We start from the raw sequence: 17935 nt of genomic DNA on the forward strand, positions 1-17935 counted from the left end.
CTGTGGTGATAAGACATTTTATGGGCCAAGGAAAGGGGAAGTTTGTACTGCTCTTAAAACTTTATGACTGTACCCTAAGGCCTCCAAATTCTCACACTTGAAATATTTTCTTAAAAAAAAAAAAAATTAGCCAAAACCAGTTTGGCTCAGTGGATAGTGTCGGCCTGGGGACTGAAAGGTCCCAGGTTCGATTCCGGTCAAGGGCATGTACCTTGGTTGTGAGCACATCCCCAGTGAAGGATGTGCAAGAGGCAGCTGATGGATGATTCTCTCTCATCAATGTTTCTAACTCTCTATCTCTCTCTCTTCCTCTCTGTAAAAAAATCAATAAAATATGTATTTTTTAAAAAATTAAAAATCTGCATAGGCAGAAGTCTGTGTTAGGAATATTCACCAAAGTATTATTTGGGGGGGAAAAAAACTCATAGAAAAAATTGCTAAATATATTGTAGAATCTAGGGACAAATCATTGTTAGAGAAGGAAGCTGACTTTGTGTACTGACTTGGAAAAACTGCTGTGATGCCAAAAATAAAAGCTGTAGACTACCATGTGCGTGTGAGGTCTGTGTCCATATAATCATCCCATGCAAAAAAAACTGGGATTCTATTGAAAATGGATAGTCTTCCTTCTTTTTGTGAAGAGGTTTGTTGTTGTTTTTTAATAATTTCTCAGTGGTTCTCCAATTTAGCTGCCCATTAGCACCAGTTGGGATGCTTTTAAAATCCCAAGATGGCACCCAAATCAATTAAATCAGAATCTCTGAGGGAAAGATCCAGGCACCAAGTTTGTTAACTGAGGTGACTCCAACATGCAGCCAAGTTGGAAAATCACTGTTTTATAACAACTTGCACACACCCAAAAAGTGTTAAGATTATGGAATATTTGCTTTGTGTCTGTTGTTCATATAAAAATAAATATTTAAGAAGGAAAAGAGGCTATGGGGGAAGGGTGCTCTCAGGAAAAAGTAGAATGCAGGAGATATAGCCTACTGTCGGGAGATTAAGTCCCACCCAACAGGTCACATGCAACAGGAAGTAGGGCTGGGGGTCTGAACTCAGATTTTCTTCTTGTCAGTAAATTTAAATATCTGATTCCTTATTAACTAGACAATCCTATTTCAGCAGGCTGTATACTTATGAGTCCCATAGTGTTCTAGCAATTCTCTGATCTCAGAAAAAAAGATTAAATGGAAAGGGGCAGACAGGAAGAAGAATCCTATGTCTTAACAACCCATAGGTGGCAGTCTCCCATTTTACACAGGAAGGGCCCAAGGCCATAAACTCAAATTGGGGTGTGTGTAAGGGAGGCAGTTGTTACCCAAAACACAGACTGCCTCTCAAAACACTGGGATACACCCCCCCACACACATTGGAACTAAAAGTTGAACCAAGGGGTCCAGCAGTTGATCCACCCCACCACTGGAGATTGAAGAAACTGGCTGTAAGGCACATTACAGCCTGGCTTTGGTCCTGAATCCCAGGAGACTAATACCGCATTCCAGGCAGACCCTGGCCTGCCATGTCACTGGCCTCCCACCACTTCACATGTTCTGCTCCTAATCCTGATTCACGCTCAACACAGAACCAGCTGCCCGGGGCCACTATACATACTTCCTGCCTGCTGGTCTGTAGCTCAGAGACACCGCTACCACTCACCCACCTACTCCTCCCTGCCCAGCTTGTTCCTAGAGACTGAGGCTCTAAGCCCCCAGACCTACCATGTACAGCCCCCCTGCTAACAGGCAGCTGTAGCTACTCTGCTAATTACAGCTTAGGAAACTTTCTGTACCATTTCCAAGCCAGATACCCCTGTTATGGTGCCAGGAGGGCCTCCTAGAAAGCATTTAATACTGCTATCCTAGTGCCATGTTGCCCAACCCACAGATTTCTGACAAGGTCCTACATGGGTCCCCAGTGCCCACCATTCACATGCTGGACTACAGCTGAGAGACCTTCCCTCTGCTGAGGAACCAGAAGCCAGTTGCCACCATTCTTCCAAGCAAAGCCCTTCTCTCCACGACTGCCTCTGGGGACAGAAACTGCCCAGGAAAGGAATTGAAGTACTCGGGGCACTTGAGATAAGAGGTAAGAGATCAAGGAGGGATGAAATGGTTTATTTTTCCCTTGCCAGTAGGGGATTGTGATTAGATATGAGCTTCTCCACCAAACAGAGCCAAGAGCCCTTGGAATAAGCAGCCCACACCACCCAAAGGTGATGTGAGAGCCTCGTTGAGTTTCATTGAAGGCACCTCACAGGGAGCTCCTGGTTACTGAAGCCCTACTTCCTGCCCGTCAAATGAAGTCCCTCACTTCCTCCCCCCCGCCCTTCAGTTCCTAGAGTCCTACCCTAGCCAATCTCACCTCACTCAAACAGACTTCTCTGAATTGGTAAGGTGCCATTTTCCTTGACTTATGTGAACACTGAGTCCTGGACTTGTGGTGCAGGATGTACCAACCTTTCCTGAATTCTCACAGGGCTGCCCCATGTGCACGCACACGTTTCAGTCGAACGAGGCTCTCTGGTACCTTCCTTCCCGAAAAGACTCTTGAGTTCCTCTCTCTGCCCTCTCTCTTTTTTAAACCTGTACTTCTCAAAAATGTAAGTGGCATTTGAAAGTAAGAATCTAAAAGCCTTCACACTCACAAGTAAACTGAATGAAGGTGACTGCCTCCCTCCCCCACTCCGGAGGCCCAGGGTTCTCAGGAAGGCCGGCCCCCAGTCAGGGAAAAGGATGCAGAGCCTGGGCTCAGGGTTGGTGGGGAGGAGACTTGGCTAGTTTGAATCTGATGGAATGAAATAGCTGCCTGCTTATTTTTAGCAGGCCCATTTGCCCGCAAATAGATGCACACTGGCTGCCTGCCCAGTGGTCACACAGAGCTGAGGACAGGCACGTGTCACAGCCCCATAAGACCTTAGTGCCCACCTACTCACTCCAGGTTCTGAAAGGATTCCTTCTTTCTCCCAGAGGAACCTGCAGCTTCTCAAAACAGCTTACCTCTGGAGAAGTAATTGCTTCACTCCCAACCCCAATGACCAGCATTGCAATCTAGGGCCTTCTACTAAACAAGAAAACAAATCTCTGGGAATGGTACAAAGAGTGTTGGTTCCAGTGAGTCAGCCTATTTGTCTGCAGCTATTATGGGGAGAAAAAAAAAAAAAAAAAAAAAAAAAAAAGCTGCAAGTAATTAATCAATGGGAAAGTCTATCATAAAAATAAGAACTTGGTACAAAGAGTCTCATAAGTCCAGTCTGAGCTTGGGCCTGGTCAGTGAAGTCATATCCATTGTGTGTTCTAAATGGACTTTTACACAGGGGTGGGCAAAGGTAAGCTTGCATAGAAAATAATACAATAATAAATGAATAATAACACAAGAATAAGCTCTGTGTTTTGCATACTCACAAATGTAAACCTACTTTTGCCAACCCCGTCTGGTTGAAATTCGAACATTTCTTCCATTATTCCAGGGTTATGTGTTCACCAACAAAAGGAAGCTCAAGACATTCCATCTCCTGAGAGCTTCTTGCTGATGGAGGTAGGTGCTTTTCCCCTTGAAGGGGGTCTTCTAAAGATAGGGAATGATCCAGAACCTGAAGCCCAGCACTTGCTGCCACTGCATTGTGAGAATAACATCAGGCTATGGACCAGACCAAGGCTCCTCCATCCCTTCCCACCACCCTAATACCATGCCCCTCACTTGCAACCCTCAAGTTTGCTGGAGGAAGACAAGAGTGCCTTTTGGGTTGAGGATATGCACATATATGTGTTTAAGTTTCAGCAAGAAAAAGCTCCTGACCACTAGAAGCTCACAATCCAGATGGAAGAGCCAATGTCTCACTCACACATACACACCTATCAGTACCACGCTGAGCACAGTTGCAGAAACAGGCAAAGAGAACCCAAGGAAGGTTGTCTCAAAGGCCAGAATTCCCTTAGGTTGCAATGGTGGGTTAATGACATCAATTAAGGTTCTAAACCCAATGTATCTTTGGGAGTGAGAGCAGAACAAGTCCTGGGAGCAGAGCTTAAGAGCTGGCCGGGGGCCAGACAAAGGGAGTCTGACCTTTACTGTCAACGCAAGGGGCAGTTGCGACATGGCCAAAGCAGAGCAGGTCACAAGAGGCAAAGGCCTGGCTAATCCCCAAGTGGCAACTGAAGTCCAATATTGGCAGCCACGTAGTCACAGGGAGCTACTGAGCACTTGAAATGTGACCAGTGTGACTGAAGAACTGAATTTTATATTATATTCAGTGTCGATTTACTTTAAATAGCTATATACAACTGGTGCTACCTAGTGGACAACACAGTGCTAGTGGATGTTCCCAGAAGACCTGAAGGAAACACAAGGGCTGCAAAAATACTGAGAAAGCTAGTGCCTACCTTGCTGGGCAATGTTTGGTCCTGCCACTGAGGGTGGGGAATGATGGCAGGCTGGGCCACTCACCCTCAGCAGCATGGCTGGGGGCCCAGGAATCAGAGTGCTGGAGCCATGCCTCAGGTGTGTTGGTCTCAGCCCAGTCTCGGTGTTCACAGGGTTGTTACCTTCATCCTTAGGGTGTGTGAGTGAGCTGTGATTCATGTTGGCACCCTAAAAATTCCAAATTAGCTCACAGTGGGGCTGTGAGGTCCTTCTGTCAGGGCTGTCCCCCACACCCTTCATTGTGATGGCCCAACAGAGCAGCCTGGTCAGCCACCCTCCCGGTTCTGGATCACAGAACACTCCATGGCCTATTCTCCAAGAGACTGGAGGCTTCACACAACAATGTCTGGATGGGCGGGCCTACTCAATAAAGCCTTTTCCAACCAAAATGGAAACCAGAGCCTGGTACCAAGAATTCCAAGTAAGTAGAGTCAAAAGTGAAAAATCCCATCTCTGAAGATAGTCTCCAATTAAGAGCTCCTCCTCCTCCAGTTCAATTAAAAATCAAACTCCCAGTTTGGAAAAGTTGGTTAAAGAGGAAACACACAGGGTGAATTTCCCAGCCTCCCTCCTTCTCTGCTGACCACCCATGGCAGGTCCAATCTCATTAGGCTTCAAATGATAAAGGGAAAAATCAGCACCTCCTACAAAGGTCTTTCCATTACTTCATTTGGGGGCTAGGGTTATGGTTTAAGCTTTTTTTTTTTTTCTTCTTTTTTTTTCTTTTTTTTACTATGGTGATAAAGCAGGTGCCACCAGTGTTCCTGGGTACAGAGTTCCCACCCATGACCACAGAGCACTACACAAGACTACCAAAAAGGTATGACATTCTGATCAGACAATAAGCTTATCTAAAAATAAAGATGACATGTGACTTCAAAAGGAATCAGAAAAGATGGTGTGAGGCAAAAACCTTTCATAGCACCATCTCAGGGGACAAAGCAAAGAGGTAGACACTGATTTAACAAACAGCAAACAGTGCACTATAACCAACTCAGAGATCACATAAAGGCATAAGGAATTTCTATTCACCAAATATGTATTGGTACCTACCGGATACAAAGCACAGTGGGACACAGAAATGAGTCAAACAAACACACTACTTTTGAGGCACTTACAAGTCCTTTTGAGGCAAAAAAAAATACCAATGACTTCTCCTCTGGGTAGGCTTATTACTGCCACTGACCAACTGACAAGTTTGGTCCAAGAGTCAGGCAAGTGTCCTGGCCAGATTGGGGAACAAACATGAACCAGGCTGCCAGTTTCTCCAGATTAAGATGTTTTAATAATGCCATGGGATGGGAGATGAGAGGAAGCCAAGGGAGATTTGGTTGGTACATTCAATATGCAGACTTTCATTCAATAACCATTTTCACTTCTACCTGCCTCCCCAATCCACATCCCTTCTCCTTTAAACTCTCCATAAAATAAAGCCAGATCTACTGGCATGCCAGAGAGTTATGAGGGCCTAGTTGTCCTTGCCAACTTTCTAGCAACCTTCCTGTCTCTGGCCACACCTCAATCCAAGCCTTCAAAGACTTGTCCTTGTGTATAAACCAGCACACTTTCTCAGCAAGCTACTAGAAGACAGGCTCCACAAAAACAAGGGGGTAAATCAAGAAAAGCTAATAAAGATGACACATAACTCCAAAAGGAATCAGAAAAGGGAGGGACAGGCATGGATCCAAGATGCAACACAAGAGAAAGGGAGAAGGAATTTCCAGGATGAAGGGGAAGCAGAGCTAGGGACAATGGTACATCCCAGGAGCAATATGGAATGCTAATCCCTGGTATATTTAAGCAAATGAGAGGAGCTTGACAGCAATGGCCAAGGCTCAGGGAAGAGTCAGAGAACCAATGTGAAAGACACAGAAAACAAAGCTAAACAAATTAAGTTAAGAGAAGAGGGAAGAGGATGGCAAGAAAGAAAATATGGAAAACTAAGAACTTTTCAGCTATAAGCAGTATCTATACTAATAAAAGGATAATATGCTAATTAGACCAGGAGACTGGCCATCTTTCTACTGTCCAAGTTCCTTCCAGACAAAGCCACGGTGGTGGGGGCCGAGGCAGAAGCAGTTAGGGGCAATCAGGCCAACAGGGAAGGACAGTTGGGGGCCAAGAGGCCAGCAGAGGAGTAGTTAGGAGTTAGGAAACAATCAAGCCAGTAGGCAGGCAAATGGTTAGGAGCAAGCGGTCCCAGATTGTGAGAGGGATGTCCGACTGCTGGTTTAGGCCCCATCCCCTAAATCAGCAGTTGGATATCCCCCAAGGGGTTCCAGAATGGAGAGGGTCCAGCCAGTCTGAGGGACGTACATCACTACCACCACCACCACCACCACCCCTGCACGATTTTATGCACCCGGCCTCTAGTTTATATCATAACAATGCATACAACCTCTATACTGAGGATGAGGGAAGAAAAAATGTAGGAATGAGCCAAGTCCTTACCTTTCAAAGTAGAAAAGCAAATCAGATAAATAAAAAGGAAGATGGAAAGAAAGGAAGAAGTATACTATTTAGAAATACAGAGATAGGGAGGACAACCAGATGAAAGCAGCTGCTTCTAGAAGAGAACAGGACAGGAAGGAGAGCACTCAGGGCAAATGGCTGTTCTTTCAAACCTGTGAATAGCCAAAACTTCTTACAAGCAATACTTTCATAGAAAATTAATATATTCTTAAGTATTAAGTAGCAATGGATATTCTATTACCATACAGCTTTTAAGTTTCTTTAACCATCATAATAAATATATATGTATCATCTCATCTATGTATAAATTTATAATGCTTTATTCCCCATAATAACTGGTGCAAATTTTGCACCTCCCCTCCCCCAACTGCCATAACAACAGTAATAATCACAAAGAGAATAGGCTTATTAATAGACCCTTTGGAGCAAGGCATCTGGTTCCCACACCAATGAGGCCTAGCCAGCATCAGGTAGCAGGGCCCCCTGGGCCTAGTCATCTTATAAAGATCTGAATACCCAGTGTGAGCCAGGTTCTGCTGAAGATGCAAAAGCCTCATGCAAAGGTGGAGGGAGAGGTGGTAGGTAGGGAATCACATTTCAGATCTCAAGATACTACAAAGATGCAGCAAGCAAACGTGATAAACCTGCAGCCTCTCAAGCTGCTTCTGAGAACTGAGCCCTAGGCATCCCTTGTACATGATGAATTAACTATACTCCTGGGCATGTAGTACTGTACTAGTTGGGAGAGTTGAGAAACACTCAGCCATCTTCCATGTTCTGCGATTTAGACAAGGAACCAAGGTGGAGAAAAGCTGGATAAAGAGCATGTGGGAGAGGGGAAGCTTTAGACAGAACAGTCAGAGAATGCCCCTCCAAAGACGTGGCAGCAGAGCTGGACAGTAAGGGGCAGCCATGCCAAGGTCTGGGAGGACAGGGAAAGGAGAGGGGAAGAAAGTTCCAGGCAGGGAGAACATGTGCCAAAGTCCTAAAGCAGGAACAAGCTTGGCTGACTCAAGAGACAGCAAGAAAAGAGAGGTGAAGATGAGGTGGGAGGGCTGCTGACAGAGAAACTGCTCCCCAGCCTCACTGGGCAGACGCAGTGCTGAAGGTCAAGAACCCAGAGGTATAGGGTCACCAAACTTCCTCCAGAGAGGGAAACCAACTTGCCGCAAGTCAAGTTTAGTTTCTAGACTAATAATCAGAGGCTGATTCCAAATCTATGCCAGAAACACAGCTACCTGCTGTGGCTGGTAGCACAGCAGGTGCACCCTGGGTGAGTAAACAGGCCCACTTTTTACTTCAAGTTCTCAGAAAATACATTTGTATGAAGCCCTGGGGTCACACCACCTATTAGCCTGGTGGATGGGAACAGGGACACACACACACACACACAGCCTCACATAAGCCCTTGCCACTTCTTTGAAATACATTTTGCAAAAACAACCTCACTCTCCAGCCAACATAAACCATAGGCAACAGAAGGGGCCTTATATGGCTTGAAGCTTTCTTAATCAGAAACAGATAGATGGGCTGGACTTGGCAGCTCCAAGTTAGAGGAAAGGAGGAGCCAAAAAAACAGGGCGGGGAAAGAAAGGATTGCAGTGTGGAGCAGAACTCATTTTTGTCAAACTCCTCTTTCATATCTCATCACTCTCCTTCTAACTGGCTCCCTGTAAGAATTCCTCCTGAGGGACATTTGCCTCCTCTCATGCTCTTATTTTGGTTACAACAGTACTCAAGCTGCCAGCACATCCAGTTTTACAGAATTTTTTAGTGTAAGTTTGGTGTCCTGCCCTTAGGTTGGGTGACTTCCATGAAAATAGGTTGATTTCCTTTAGAAATTGGCTGCTGGGGCAACAAGTGGTGTCATTCCCCTGGACAGCAGTCCTGAGTTCCCCCACTCACTGGGCTGCCTCGGTCACATGCCTGCCTGGCCCAGGAGGCAGGGCTGGGCCCCAGCCACAGATCCAAAATAGAAAAGGCAGCCCCAGGGACCTCTTCAGCCTACCTCTCCCCCACCGCCACCAGCACCAACACCCCATGATAGTTTCTAGGGTGGCTTTATTCTCTTTTCTCCGGATTAGAAAGCAGCAGCACTCAGGACCTGCTCTATACAATGAAGCCACATGCACTTGGTCCTCCTAAAGGATACCAGCTGCCCAAAATAGCATGACAGCACCGCTTGGCCAGGTGGGCCTCAGCAAACTCAAAGGACAAAGCAAGGAGGTTTTTTCTCAGCACAGCCTTTTCTCACCAGAAACAGAGCTCAAGGCACATCAGACTGCAGGCCTCCTTCCAAGGCAGCTTGGGGCAAATCCCTCCTGCTCCTTTCTCCTTGGAAGGCAGGAAGGAGGAGCAAGAAGATTTACAGAAGACTGGACTGAGTGCCTTCAGAAGGTTCGAGGAGAGGGGAGTGGGAGTGGCAATGGAGAGTGGGGCTAGGGCTGGGCTACTGACAGGTAACAGCCTGTTGAGGGCCAGAGGATGGTCTCCTGTCCTCCATGTGAGGTCTGAGAGGCCACATTATTATTAGCCAGAGAATGATGAGTGACTTCAAGGTTGTCTTCTCAACCAGAGAACCGAACTAAATCAAAGTCTTCAGAGCGTTTTCCAGGCCTTTAGGCATAGCTACTGTCTACAAGGCTGTCTTAGTCACAGTCATCATTTGTGCAGCTCAAAGGCACCGGATGGTTGCATAATTCTGATGATAAAACATGGCTTTGGAAAGAAAAAGCATAAAAGAGCAGGATCCTGAACATCAGTTTCCTGACAAATGAAAATGTCCTGTAAAATGGGATACAAATATCTCCATCATGGGGCTAAAATGTGGCTGAAATGACTCAAAATACTTCCTAACAGTCTGACTCAGACTGTGGGACGAATAATTGTAATCTTTTAAAAATCCAGTTTCGTTTTCTGGATGAGGCTAAAGGGTTAAGGGGGCAGTAAATAAAAAACAGCCTCTATGCATGGTCCAAAGCCAGCTCAGCCCTGTATCCTGGGATTGCACCCCCTCCCCCAACTGCCTTGTTGATAACAGTAATAATCACAAAGAGAATATGCTTATTAATAGACCCTTGGGGCCTCAGCTTCCTCATACACAAAGTAGAAATACCTAACTTCACAGGGTTGAGAAACAATAAGAAGGGAACAGTTCAGAGAAAAACCTTCTATGATGCCAGGTATACAGTAAATGCTCAATAGTGTGTAATGCATCTTATGCTGTCTGGCTCAAAGAAAAGAGTGTTTCTCGCATTATATACCAAAGGTCGGTCTATAAGGGTTCAAACTAAATATGTCCAATACGAGAGAAAGGGGCATCTGAAACTAAAGCCGACTCCCCAGAACTGGCCCCACACCAACACTTCAGGATTCCTACTCGACCGCAGCTTTCCCACCACCTTCTGTAAAAACAGGCCTCCTAACACTGGCATGGGTTGGAGGAATGGAAGGAAAATGAGTTTGTAAGGTGTCTCTGAAAACTGTTTAGCAAAGGACCCGCACTGCTATCCTACAGGAAGCATTCAGGTGGGTGAAGGACAAATAGGTCAGTTGACATCTGAGGACAGGCCTAAGAGACCCAGCAAAGACCGTTATGATAATAAGCAGGCTCTCAAACCAAAATGGCTTTCCAACGGCTTAGCACTTGGTTCTTTGTTTCATACACTCCCAGATCCCTCACTACGCTCCTCAGACTGTTTCATAATTGATCACTGCCCTCCAAACTGGCAGATCACAACTTCACGACTTGCCATGGAGAGAGCTGATAAATAATTTGTCACCAAAGCTGTTTGGTTTGTGGATTATGAAAAAGAGCTAAGACCAGTGCTATCCAATAGAAACTTCTGGGATGATGAAAATGTCCAATACTGCAGCCCCTGGCCACATGAAGCTACTGAACACTTGAAACCTGACTAATATCACCAAGAAATTAATTGTTAAATTTTATTTTATGCTTAAAGCTTAAATCTAACTAGCTACACATGACTAGTTAATAACACCCTAAACACAAAGGCAGTTCTAGACCCTCTCCTCAAAGGACCAATTTAGATGAGACTAGGAAGAGTGTAAAAAATATAAATATAAAAACATTTAGCACAGTTATACCTTAAAGTTAAGAGAACTTAAAATGCACCTAAAATTGGATTGGTTTTTATTACGGTAAGTCTTTGACTTGTGCTATCCACTAAAGCAAGCATCCTAGCCCAAAACCACTCCTCCCCATAAAACAACCCTGCAGGCCACTCTATTCTTCCAGGAGCCCCCAAGCACTTTAGTCTAACAAGGTCCCAAAGAACATAATCTGAATGCCTTTAATGCTGACCAACCCTGCCTAAAACCACATCCAGGTTTCCCCCCCTGAAAACTGTACCAAGCCCTCACCCCTCCAATCCAGGGCTTTTGCCAGCTATACTAGTGGTGATACAAGCCTCATCAGCCTGCAGCACTGTATACCTTTACTTCCAGAACTCACCTGGGGCCCCACTTTGTTCCTAAGTGCATGGCCTCAGTGGCACCTGGTTCGGAGAAGTCAGCCAACCAGTATTACCGGATGGGGACAGAATGTTTACTATCGACTGTTGTAAACTATCAAACCGAGTTATAGAAACATCCAAATGGTGGGGACCTGGACAGAACAAAGACCATTAGCAGGAGGAAAGGAAAGCTAAGGAATAGGACATCTTGAAGGTTGCTTATTGCTAAAAGCCAGTCCTCAGAAGGCTGGATGACAGACACACTCCTTCACTCTAATAATCTGTTTAGAAAGCAACAGAAAGATTAGGAGTAACACCCATGGTTTGGACTATGCCTTGGTTCTTCTCACAAAAGCCCTCTAAGGGCCCTCCCTAGCTTAGTCTAAATCCACTTATCAGTTTCTCTACACCTCAATTTGTATTTCAATTGACCACTGAAACAATACCTCCAGCTTCACCCACCTCACTTGTATTCAGAGGAATGAGGATGAAAGGAATAGGGAGGTGTTTGCTCACAACTCCCCCAACACAGTAGCTACCAAGGAAAAGGCATCCTCTAAATTTTAGTTTCCACATCCCCAACCAATTACTGTACTTCTCCAGCCAGACTCTGTCCAACTCAAAACACTGTCATTGACCATGTTTTCCACTGTCTAGGTTTTAAATTAGGTATGAGGGCCAGCAGGTTTGCTACATACGATGGATCCGTAATGTTAAATGATCATAAAAGTGAAACCTGAGTGAGGCACGACCAGAAAGGGATGTGGAAAAAGCAGAACTTGCCCTAGGAAGCAAACATAAGGATTAAAATGCTTCCCATATAGATAAGCAATTCAAACAGTATAACTTGATTTAAATAGTCAAGCAGCCTTAACTTCTAGTAGGGGAAAGACAGGTAATTTAATCTATTAATAATTGCTTTGCCCATGCACTCTACCTGGCTTGAGAGGCCTCCACTCACACCTTAAATGGGACGAAAGTCCCATAGGATTCAGCACCATCCAGAGCAGAGGAATACTCCTCAGAATGGTAAACTGAAATTATTTATTTGTACACAAAACTGTCGACTTCCCCACAGTAGCGTAACAAACCAAGCTGCAGAGAAACCCTTCCATTCTAGACTCACAGGGAAGATTACGAAGGAGTTGCCTGGAGAGAAGGAGCTGGAAGGCACCAGCTCACCAGGCACAAGCGGTGCCCACTCCTTAAAGCCCTGAAAGGAGCATTCAATCAAGTCATATTTGTGGTAGGCTAGAGCCAGGAGGCTGGCTGACAATGTGGGGAAACCAATTTGGTTTCCTTTTCCTTCCAACCAAGTTTCCAGGCCAGAAGCCGGGGGAGGGTACTTCTAATAAAATTCAAATCACTCAAGTGATTCAAGAGAAAATGTCACTCTCGGAGATTCTTCAAGAGGGAATAAAAAAAAAAAGGCTTGAGAACCCATCATACACGGTGCTGGATTTCACAAATATTTCAACTTGTCTTTAGGGTGAGGAGAGAGAACACTGTAAAGGCCAAAACTAGCCTTCACCCGAGCTAGGACATGAGTCCAAAGCCCACCAATAATTTGGGTTACCAGGCAGAACAAAATAAATTGCTTTAAAATATTGATGCTCAGCAACCTTACACTGGGGACACATCCACTTGGCACCTGAGCAGGTCACTTACAACAGACACTCTCACTGGCACCCTGCAGTGTCCACGTGTCAATGTATTTCCTAGATACAGCTGGAAAGGAGGAACTGATAGTCACAAGACTCCAGCAAGACACAAATCCATTAGACCTCTCACTCACATGCTTGAATGGGATCAGTTACCTGAAAATTCTAGGCCATCATCTAACAATACTCATGACAATAGGGCCCATTTAATTCAGGTTGGCACTGAAGCTTCAGTGATTTGCATACCTGTAGGATCCAGAAGACCTCACCGGGCCAAGTGACAACTTCATCTGCGAATATACAAAGGAACCACTACCCAGAACCCACAAAACTAGTTAAGAGGTGAAAGAGGAAAGATTCAACACAAGTCAGAAAGCTCCCAAAGCATAACTTCACGAGCTTCCAGTGCTCAGAAAGTCTTAAATAAGCTGGTAAACCCCTTGAATGCCAAGAACAGAGGAACCCAATATATGGCCCTACATGCATGCTGCTGCTCTTCTCTTCGTTTCAAAGATGCTCTGTACCTTTAAGAGCAAAGAAGATGGGATGGTGCTTATTAAAGTCCAAGTTTTGCTTTCTAAATAGTTTTTAATTTGGGAAGGATTTAGTTACCAGAGCACGCTAAGGTTACTGTTTGCCAGAATTAATGGCTTACTGTGAACAATGTTACTTCATCAGTAATTGCAACAAAAATTGGGGGGAGGGGCTAACAGCAAACCAATGAACAGATAGAACTGCACCGTATCCAGCAGCCCAGATTTCCCTGCAGCAGATACATTTTTTTTTACATTTTTTTATTAAATTATTATCTGTGTACATATTTTAACATTGCCCCTCCCCATACATACCCTCCCTCCCCAGAGTTTTGTGTCCATTGGTTGTATTTATATGCATGCATACAAGACCTTCGGTTGATCTATTATCTCCCCCAGATCTCCCTACCCTCCCCGCTGTAATTCGACAGTCTCCTGCAGCAGAAACATTTAAACACCAAGCAGCATGAACTTCAAGTAGGGGAAAGACAGTTTAATCTAATTGCTTTGTCTATGCACTCTACCCGGCTTGAGAAGCCTCCACTCACACCTGGAATGAAGTGCACCGGGTTTGTGTTAGCAGCGGCCAACCGGGGCATCACCGCTGGACAGGAAAATCGCGAAAGGCCCAGAGCTTACTCGCAGGGGTCGATTCCGCACCGCCCACCACCAACAGCTCCCTTCTTCCCCGTGCCTCCTTGGGGGGGGGGGGGGGGCAAATGGAAAGAAGCGTACCCTAGAGCACAAAAGAGTTGAACAGGAGAAAGGGTGCCCCCTGAGTGGGTTAAGGGCCTCTCCAAGCATATTGAGACTGGGATCCACGAAACTCGCTCGGTCCCTCCAGGGGAGCGCGACACGTGACCTATGCGCCCGCGGGGCAAGAAGTCGGCGGGCGCAGCGGGCAGGACCCGACGGCCTCCGCCCCTCCGGACACCCTTTAAAGGTGTTGCAAATGCTAATGATCCTCTCGAGACACACCACGCTTTAGACTTCAGGACCCTAACTCAGTTCTAACGGTCCCTCCGCCAAAAACAGGGATCCGATCACAACCGGTCCCAGAGAGCCCCTCTTCCCGGTTCAGCACACTGCCCTGGGCTCCCCACACTGAACTCCCAGGGCCTTCAGGAGGGGAGCAACCCAGAACCAAGCCAAACGGCCCAGAAGTTGGATGAGTGAGGATCCTGAAGAGACGGATTCCATTCCAAGCCCTCGGGAGGGAGAAAGGGGTTGCCCGCGGGCCTTGGGGTTACCTCTTCGCCCTTGTGAGCACCTGGCCCTGCCCACAGCCCGCTGTGCCACCGCCTCTCCCAGCTCAGACTGGGTACACACGACCTTTGAAAAGTAAACGCGTGTGAGTTAGGCGACCTTGGGTGGGACACGCTCCGTCTCCCAGGAAAGGCTTGCGCGTTCGGGGAAAGTTAAGCTGCAAAAGCGGTGGTGGCCCCGGGCATCGCGACCTCACTCGCCCCCGCCCCCGAGGAGGGAGGGTGACGTGCGTAGGGGACCCCGCGCGGCCACAGAGCGCCGCCCGGACCACGCACACGCGACCTGTCAGCGGGAGCCGACGGGCTAGACAACCCGGACCCGGGAGCTGAGGGGGCGCGCATGCGGCAGAAGGGAAAGAAGGGCCTGCTTGACAGCAGGCTGCGGGCCGGAGCCTCCCCGTCCGCACTCAGGGTCCGGGGCCTCCGGCAAGCAGGGCACCTGGAAGCGCATCTGCACCCCGGGTTCCCCATCACCCCGACGGCGACGGCGTCGTCCTCCCGCCCCGGTAGGTGATCCCCGGAACAGCCGCCCTCCTCGGCTCCAACTCACCAGCTCCACGGCCACCGTAGGGATACAGAGTCCTCGCCCGCCGCCGCCCCCCCGACCCCCGCCTCAACCCTGAGGCCCGGCCCCACAGAGCTGCGCTCCGGCCGCTCCCCCACGTGCTCGCCCAGGCCGTTGGAACACAGAGACATTAAATACTGAGGACGCGCAGCGACGTGCCCGCGGCGCAACGCAAGGCCCCGCCTCCCGCCCTCCGCCCTCAAAGCCCCAGCTCCCGCCCCGCTCACCTGCGCGTGCGCGCCGAGGGCCACTCCGGCCTGAGCCTCTCCCAGCTGCGCCAGAGGGGGCGCGGTCTGGAGCGCTCCGCCGACATCCCGCGGCCGCCACCCGCGCAGCCGGGACTTGCTCGAGCTCTCGCGAGATTTTCTGTAATAGCGGCTGAGCTCGGGATGCAGGCCGGGCCGTAACCTTAAGAACCCTGAGAGCCTTCGAAGCTCTGCTTCGCAATCCCAGCGCGGATTCTCCTGAAAGGAACACTCTATGGCCTCTAAGCAGTCTGGAGGGGTCAGTTAGGCCATTTATTTGCCTGCCTCGGCACCGAGAGCCCCCTGGAAAAGGCGGAGGGGCTGAGCTCCTGGTGCTTCTTCCCCTTAGCCATCATTACCTTGCAATACATAATCAGGTGACCATTAATAATTGCTGAATTGCATAATGGGAGTACCTGGTACCACTCTAATGCAACTTCCTTGCCCATGTTCACAACTTGGTAATGTCGAAGTGAAACAAACACTTTCCTCTAAATGGGTTTGTGTTTGGGAATACTTCCTGCAAAGAAATAGTCACCGAATTCTTCAGGAAACTTGAAGAAAATACATTGCCCCTGACAAATCCACAGGGTGGGGTTCTGCTGGCCAGGCCTGCTCTTAGTCCTAAGATTAGGGACTTTTAAGTGAACATTTATTGAATAAAATATAAAAAAAAAAATAATGCTAAAAAAATAAACCATTACTTGGGAGAAATGTTTAATTTTTACTAGTGGTTAAATGCAGATTTAAATGACAGATATCATTTATTGCGTTTTAAGTATAAATTCATATATATATAAATTCACATATATAAATTCGTATATATAAATTCATATATATATATATACTGCAATTGCAGGGTGTAATTTATATATATTTATAAATTTATATATATAAATTCATATATATAAATATACATATATATTGCAATTGCAAGGTGTAATTAGTGCTATGAAGGAAACAAATAGGAAACTGAAATAGAAAAATAACAAGAGGAGACCTTTTTTAGGTCCTGTGGTTTGAAATGGCCTTTGGTGAAATTTAAACCTACTGGATGAGAAGATGCTGGCCTTGCAAATTGTGCACTTGGCTCTATCTACCTACTATATACTTTATTTATTTCATGACAGTAGGCAGAATTGAGGGCATGGCACACACAGGGCACTCAGTAAAAAAATACGATTAGTGAATAAATGGGAAGACATTCAAGAAGGTTTAGTAAAGACTGGAACAACATAATTTCTGTTTTTAAAAGGGATCTGTAGCTACTGTGGAAATAAAGAACTAGAGGAAGACCGGCGTAGAGTCAGGGAGAACAGTTGGAAGGCTGCTGCAGTGGTCCAGGAAAGAAAAGATGCTGACCTGGGCTCAGATTCATGGCAGTGGGCATGAAGAGACTGCTTTGGACTCAAAATATATTTTTAAAATAGTAGCAACAAGACTCACTCGTGTTGTAGGTAACAAGAACAATGCTTCCTCTGGCTTGAGTTACTGTGTGAAATGGAAAGCAGCTTTTAAATTTATTGAGATGGGGGAGACAGTGGCAGGAAATTATTAGTTTCATTTTGGACCCATTAAAATTGGTACCGTTTTGTGACATCCAAGTATAATGTCCTGATGGTGGTGGAGGTAAGACATGTCTAAAGAAGAAACTGAGAAAAAGGTGTATATTTGTGAGGGGGCAAGGGGAGAGACAGGTAAAGTCCTAGAAGCCTTGGTAGGAAAAAATGGGGAGAGAGAGGTAGAAGAAACAGGAAGTTGAGACAAGGATGTGGTTATAAGAAGGAGGGACAGAAAACAGGGGACAAAGGAGATCAATATGTCAGGAATATCTTATGTGTGAGGGCATGGGCAAACCCTGCCAGGATAAAAGGGATGAGGGGGCAACGAAGATGTGGAATACTAGGTAAAATACAAGGCACAAATCAGCCCAGCCAGTGTGGCTCAGTGGTTGAACATCCACCCATGAACCAGGAGGTCACAGTTCAATTCCTGGTCAGGGCACATGCCTAGGTTTCGGGCTCTATCCCCAGTAGGGGCGTGCAGGATGTAGACAATTGATTATTCTCTCTCATCATTGATGTTTCTATCTTTCCCTCTCCCTTCCTATCTCTAAAATCAATAATATATTTTTTAGAGTTTAAAACAACTAAACCTGGCCAAAACCGGTTTGGCTCAGTGGGATAGAGCGTCGGTCTCTCGTTGATGTTTCTAACTCTCCATCCCTCTCTCTTCCTCTCTGTAAAAAATCAATAAAAAATATATTTTTTAAAATATATTGAAAATCATGTAAAAAATGG

General features: G+C 46.4%; 1 protein-coding gene across 2 annotated transcripts in view; it reads right to left on the reverse strand.

The window, feature by feature from the left end:
* Window positions 1-15530, reverse strand: part of AKAP1 (A-kinase anchoring protein 1) — a 29974-nt gene extending 14444 nt beyond the window's left edge. Inside the window, exon 1 of one of the 2 annotated variants that reach the window (XM_036454166.2) lies at window positions 15376-15530. The gene's annotated coding sequence lies outside the window, so the exon portion shown is untranslated. Of the gene's footprint in view, window positions 1-4379; window positions 4537-15375 lie in introns of those variants that run through there. The other variant, XM_036454167.2, reaches the window with a different exon arrangement.
* Between the last annotated feature and the right edge of the window lie 2405 nt (window positions 15531-17935).

The sequence above is a fragment of the Pipistrellus kuhlii genome, unplaced genomic scaffold, assembly GCF_014108245.1.
Source record: "Pipistrellus kuhlii isolate mPipKuh1 unplaced genomic scaffold, mPipKuh1.p scaffold_m20_p_28, whole genome shotgun sequence".
Classification (NCBI taxonomy): Eukaryota; Metazoa; Chordata; class Mammalia; order Chiroptera; family Vespertilionidae; genus Pipistrellus; species Pipistrellus kuhlii.